At 33.8% G+C, this 6,915-nt stretch overlaps 1 pseudogene; it reads right to left on the reverse strand.

Annotated features, from left to right (window-relative positions):
* Nucleotides 1-4,601: 4,601 nt before the first annotated feature.
* On the reverse strand, nucleotides 4,602-6,664 carry LOC149554863 (receptor-like serine/threonine-protein kinase At1g78530; annotated as a pseudogene).
* Between the last annotated feature and the right edge of the window lie 251 nt (nucleotides 6,665-6,915).

Here is a 6,915-nt window from a genome sequence, read left to right on the forward strand (position 1 = left end):
AATACTTACAAAATCATAAGAGGATCTCTTATTAATCATTTAAGAACATCAAGAACAATAAAAGTACATTTTTAAAAAATTGAATTAAATTATAATATTAAATAAATTAATTCATTTTTAAAAATTGAGTTAAATTATAATATTAAATGAACTTAGTAATTATGAAAGAATGCATTTAATTGTATCATAATATTAAATATAATTAAATATTTTATAAATATTTTAATAAAAAGAAAAATTTAAAAATAATAGCTAATTATTCAAAAATAAATTGTGTAACTATTAAAATTAAATTCAATTGAATGATAATATTAAATATAATTCAATATAATAGGAATGTTAAAAATAATAATCAAATAATCAAATAAAAATTCAATTAAACACAAAGCATTAAAAATTAAGAAAAGAATTAAGAATGCACGGCAAAATATTTTTAAATTAAATGCATTTTAAAAAGAATGCATTTTAAAAAGTTTATAGTATATTATGAAAAAAGAATTTGCACACTACGCAACTACAAATTAAAAATTTAGAAAAGAAAATCTTAAAGCTTACCGCAAATACTAAAAATAAGATCATACATTTAGCTACAATTTTAAATGGACAAAATTATATAATAATCTTACTAAACTAATTTATAGAACTAGAAAAGAGTATGAATTCAAAAATCTTAAAATATATAAATAAAATCTTATTTAAAACTTACAATATAATACACCCATTAATTCCATTGAAAGAGCTAAACAGATTCCTAACCCTACATATTTCGATTAATCAATTGTTTATTTATCTTGTAATTTATTGATTTCCATAAATTAGCCTAATTTAAAATAAAATATTAACACTAGTAGTTCCTCTTATTTGTTAGGGATAAGATTTGGAGAAGCATAAATCAATTCTTGAGTGACCTGCTTTAGTAGATGAAGACTCTATGATACAAGATGAAGGAAAGAAAATAGGAACTAAACAAACATAACAGATAATAATGAAAAGAAGAAAGTAAATTCTATCTATTTGTGATTTCAAATTTACAAAAAGTTGTGTTGGTAAATAGATTTGTCGCTGTGATAGTTACTTCTGAAATAGAGTCTATTCTTCCTGTAAATAGTGACAACTATACCAATAGTTAGAGAGATTGAAATCTATCATTACCAGATCACAATCTTCCTCTGCATTTGAGAGGGGCAACTCCCTCATATGATGGGTGTATTTGATTTTTAAAACATAAATGAATTAAAACTTTGAAAGGTAGAGAGAAAACTATTGATGACGAATGCACCACATGACTTCACAGCTTTCCTGAATAACTTGAACTGCTAATAAGAACGATCAAGAACTACTCTTGAAGGCTAGCATTAGCACAGTGATGATTTGATCATTCACTAACATCTACACCATACCATGAAAACATTAATTACAACCAGAATCAACACCAAAATAGTTCAAACTTTGAAGAAAAGAGAATACAAAATGCACATTGGTTTATTTCCTTGCACCAAGAACATAAGAAGAAACTAATTACAATGAGAACCTTTGTACATACTTTCCAAAAATGGTCTTATCATCAGAAACATAAGTGTTCATTTCTTCCAAATTCTAAAAAATCCCCTGTTACATTGAGATTCACGAATCTATAAGTCATTCTGGCTCAACTAACTTTTTGGGTTCATAACCACTCAAATAGTTAGAGTTTGGAGGGTATTAATCTCTTTTCCAACCAACTCCAATTTTCACAAAATAAAAGTGAAAATCTTAACTTATGAGTCACAATAAGTTACACAAGTCACTTTCACAAAACGAAAAGTAGTAACTAGTAATTTTGAAGTTATGAACTAGATTGAGTTTCCTTATCCAAATTCATCAAATCCTTCTATACTTGTGACTCACAACATATATCTTCTTGTAAAGTGAATGAATATAGCAACAAAGAAGATAGGGTATTAATATTGTTTGAAGTATAGACATATCTTTTTGTGATCACATTTAATGACAATTTATCTTTGAATACATGTACTTCAACCAAATGTGTTGACCATCTTCTCTTCTTCATGAACCACATCTAAGGCTGAGTATACTCACTTCACAAAATCCATACTTTCAATCCTTGTAACCATAGATTCTGACATGTGTTCCGTGAGGTATATTGTCAATCAACTCATTGTTCTTGTATTAGGTCAAATTGAGGTATCAAAGATTACTGCAAGGTAATGGACTACCATGCCATTTCTATCTTCTCATCGGCACAAATCTCTATTGAATTTCCCAAATATTTATAAGCATCATCATATATCAACTTTTTAGTCCTTATCTCCAATGGTGAAATCAGACATTGGTATGCATTATCTTTTCAAGTATCACCAAAACTAATATTCTATCAAGCATTTCACATCCTTTCTCTATTCTTCGACATCACACCAATCTATGAGGTCATTGCATTCCATGAAGCTCTCTCTTCAAACCTGATCTTTATGTGTCTCATTGTCTGTTGGCATAAACTCACAGAGTTTGGGTATATCTAATTTGATATGCTTATGAGACATTTAATCAAACAAATCAGGAGCCACCCTTTTGCATATTGTCTTCGCACACCAAAATCTCCAACTCTAGCTCGCTGCATATAGAGAAATCTTCATATAAGGTGGTAGGTATTTTCAGAGGTTGTGGCATGGAATACTATGTTGCACACACATACTCCAAATTCACATAATTTCATTGAGAAAAATAATAATAAACACTCAACTTTCAATTGTCAAGATACTCAATCGAGCATTCTGTCAAGCAATTGTCATGCTTATACTTTACCAAAGTTGCCTTGACTGGTGACTTTATAGCTTTGTTTGATTGAATGATTGTCTTCAGTGCTTTCCATACTTGATACCCATGATAAGTAGTTTCCACGATAGGTATGAGACCAAGCACATTTTTTCAAAACTCCATATGTTTTAAGACATATTCCCAAATTTAGTTCAACACTTCCATATCATAGCTGCGCTTGATATCTAACACTCCCTTTCATTCGTACCCATCTTCAATAGGAGTGACTTGTATGCATCGCAATCACATCATTGCAAAACCTCAAGCTTGAGCCAAAACACGTAATTTCAAAGAGGAGTGATGATCTTGGGAGTCCATACTCATGTAGTGCTTGGTCTGAATGTTCATTGAACCGTTGGGAATTTGGCTCTTACACGTATCACTCGCATTCACTGGAGGAAAATAGTTCACAGGCCTGGCCTCACACCGACGACTGCATTAGATTGAGGACAAAATGTCAAACATGTCACTTGCCTTTCCTCCACTGTCACTGAAGAGACATGAGCTTTATATTTCAAATCAAACTAAAGCATGAATCCATAATGTATTACAATTATTTTGAGCTAGATTGCAAGGGTTGGTGAGAATAAATATGTGCTTTGTCATGATTTCCAACTACTGTAATAATCCCCTCTGCGCGGGTTGTAAGAATAAAAACCCTTATTCAAATAGTGCATACACATTGTCTATCCATGTTTTATGTGTCTGTTTGGAATCCTTGAGGTCGCTGAGTCAAATCTCATAACCATAGGTTGGGGAGCTCAAGCACTCGGTCAATAGATTATGGACTCCTCCTTTGACCAGCCGCTCATTCCTTTGTATGCTTCCAGCAACACTTTGCATAAAATGATCTTTCTCAAGGTATTCGGTCAAATGGTTCACACACTCCCCTTCATTTTCCTATTCCCAATGCATTATGCCAAACTCTCCATGTGCATAGCTTTGACTCCCATATAGGAATGCTCTCACCATTTACTAAGTTTGAAAGAGCTTTTCAAACACTCCCACCATATACACAAAGACAGATTCATAACTTATTTAGAGCTGTCAATGAACTCCACAGGATGATATCTATCTGGCCTGCTTATACCAAACAAACAAGATTATTCACAGATGATCTGGATAGCGAGCCTCAAATTTAAAATAAAATTGGGAATATTTTCCTCCACACTTTCTCTTACATATTGAATACACCATCACCATCTTCTTCATGGTTCATGCATAGTCTTTTCCTGAATGTATACACTTTTGTTCTTGTTTAGATCTTCGAATATGACAGTTATCTCCCAATGAGAGTTTTGGTTGGAATTAGGAATCTTGACAAGGTATGGGTTAGGATTAGGGCAAAAAGTTTTAGTACGTGGAGAGAGAATGAACTTTAGCACGTAGTGAGAGAGTAGTACATAGAGAGAGGTAGTATGGGGAGAGAGAAAAGTATGTAGAGAGGTAGTTTTGAATAGTTAATTCTTAACCTCTCTCTCTTCCGAATTAATTTAACTAACTCTCGTAGTAAAATATCTAGGTAACAAGTTGTTTAGAGACAACATAGAGCTTTTGTACATTCATTCATAAAGGAGATGGACAGAGCTACAACTCTGTTACGCTCTTAGGATACAAAATAGTTTGTTCTTCACTTCATTCAAAAAAATTGCTTCGCAAACACAAAAATAATGGATGAGACCTCAAGTCTTTGCCAAAAGAAACTAGTCTTCACATAATGAAGACGAAAATCTATGTTTGGTCCCCCATTCATTTTCAAAAAAACCAAATCTAACAATAAACAAAAGTCATGGCCCATAATTTACAATAAGATGATCTACTATTTTTAATTTTGAAGACTTGCATGGAAGTAACCCTTGATTTAGACAGAGTAAACTAAAATGAAGAGCTTTGGGTATCAATGCCCCTTCACAATTATTTATTGCACCTCTTTCACGAACTAAATTGGATATTGTCGGCGTTAATTTGATGGAAGTGGAAGCGTCAATGGATTGGACACCTCTCTCATGTTCGGCTGAGCTTCAGGGGAATCACTTGAACACAACAAACCAAGACGCATCAATGAAATGAGACATTCTTCTGTTTCTTTGCCAGCTCTTTCCATTAACAAGCTCTCATCAATTACCTCAGATGCCCTGTCTGGAAATGTCCTTTTCACCCAATTATGCAGGTTCATATTACCATCAAACATATTATCAGTCGGTTGCCTCCTTGTTAGCATTTCCAATAACAGAATGCCATAGCTATAAACATCTCCCCTTGGAGAAATCACGCCATTCAATCCATATTCTGTAGACAAGTTATTAATTATAGTTGCGTACTCTGTTCTAAAATGGAAAACCTTATTTTTGTTAAAAAAGAAAGACAATTGGCAAAACGTACCTGGAGCAATGTAGCCCACTGAGCCTTCTAAATCTATTGTTGAAGTTACTGAATTGGCGGCGATTCTTCCAATCAATCTGGATATGCCATAGTCTGAAAGATGAGTTGCCATTGTTTCATCTAAAAGAACATTGCTTGGTTTTATGTCACAGTGCACTATTTGCACGAAGCAATCATAATGAAGATATTCCACGGCATGGGCTACATCTATGGCTATGCTCAGCAGTTTTCTTAGTCCCAAGTTGTACCTATTTAGATACAAATGCTTGTCTAAACTTCCATTGGAAAAATACTAAAAGACTAAAGCTTTGAAGTAAGGTGTGGAACATGTGATTATGATTCTAGCAAAGTTCCGGTGTCAAGCCTTTTGCAACACTCTGCATTCTGCTCTACAAATCTTTTCTGACTGTTCGTGCATTAAATTGAGAACCTTCACTGCAACACGGGCACCATTAGGGAGAATTCCTTTGTACACTGATCCAAATCTATTTGTTGATGGTAGATCGGAGTTGCTAAATCTATTTGTTGCTGCTAGGAGCTGCTCATATGAGATATGTGGATGCTCCATCTTTTTAAGGATTTTACCAACTGTTTGTTTAAATTCTGCTCTACTGAGTCTACTTTGCAACTTTCTTTTCCACAAAACTCCCAAAACTAGACAACAAATTATAAGAATGGCAACAGCACCTAGTGCACCCAATATTTTGAATGTCGAATGACTTCTCCTCTTTGAAGTGTTGTCTACTAAATCATATTTTGTCAGGTTCAAATGCCCGATTCTTTTTAAAGACTCTGGAATTCCACCTGTTAATTTGTTGTTTGACAGGTCCAAATGCTTAAGCTGATCATAATCCCTAAAGCCTCTGGAATTTCACCTGTCAACATGTTGTTGGAAAAATCCAAATAGTGCATAAATTTCAGATTGCAAAGAGTAAAAGGAATCTTGCCTGTCAAGGAATTGGGTCGGAATAAGCCCTTTTATTTCATTGTACCTTAGATCAAGGACTTGCAGATTTCTCAAAGAAGACAATTGCAGAAGGATAGATCCTGAAAACTTGTTGGAAGAGAGACGTAGAAATGTCAAATTGGGAAAGCTGGCAACACAGTCAGGGATTGGGCCTTGTAGGAGGCTGTTACTAATATCAACAAGTTGAAGGGATGGCAACTCACAAACATAAAGCAAAATATAAAAATCAGACAAGTCGAGTCCAACAACATCATCATCTTCGTTTTCACTGCAACTGACACCATGCCATTGGCATGGGTCAGACTGAACATCCCAAGAAGACTCGGGGCTTAAATAAATGGAGATATTTTTGAGAACTTCAACTTGTGTGGTGTTGAGAGAGATTGCAAAAGTCAGAAATGAGAGCGTGAAGAATAACAGAGTAACAAGATGTGTGCAAATGTACCTCATTGCAGACTGGCGTTGAACCCCGTTCAAAGATGTTGTTGGGATTTTTGTCATTCGAAGTAGTGCGGTTATATGTATAAACTTTAACTTGGTTCGGTAAGAGAAAAATAGTGGTCAACGTTAATATAATGATTTTTTTTTAAAAAATTGTATGAATTAAATGAAGTTAGATGTTTATGTTAATTACGCCGAAGGCGTTCTCTATATGAGAGAAGCTAAAATTTGAATCCGATGATGGAAAATCATGTAGAGCGAATGACTACCATCGAAGCAATGGTAACCGTCGATCAATTTTCACCTTTTCA

The sequence above is a fragment of the Cupressus sempervirens genome, chromosome 5 (assembly GCF_028749045.1).
Source record: "Cupressus sempervirens isolate cs-2001-9-10 chromosome 5, ASM2874904v1, whole genome shotgun sequence".
In the NCBI taxonomy this organism is placed as follows: Eukaryota; Viridiplantae; Streptophyta; class Pinopsida; order Cupressales; family Cupressaceae; genus Cupressus; species Cupressus sempervirens.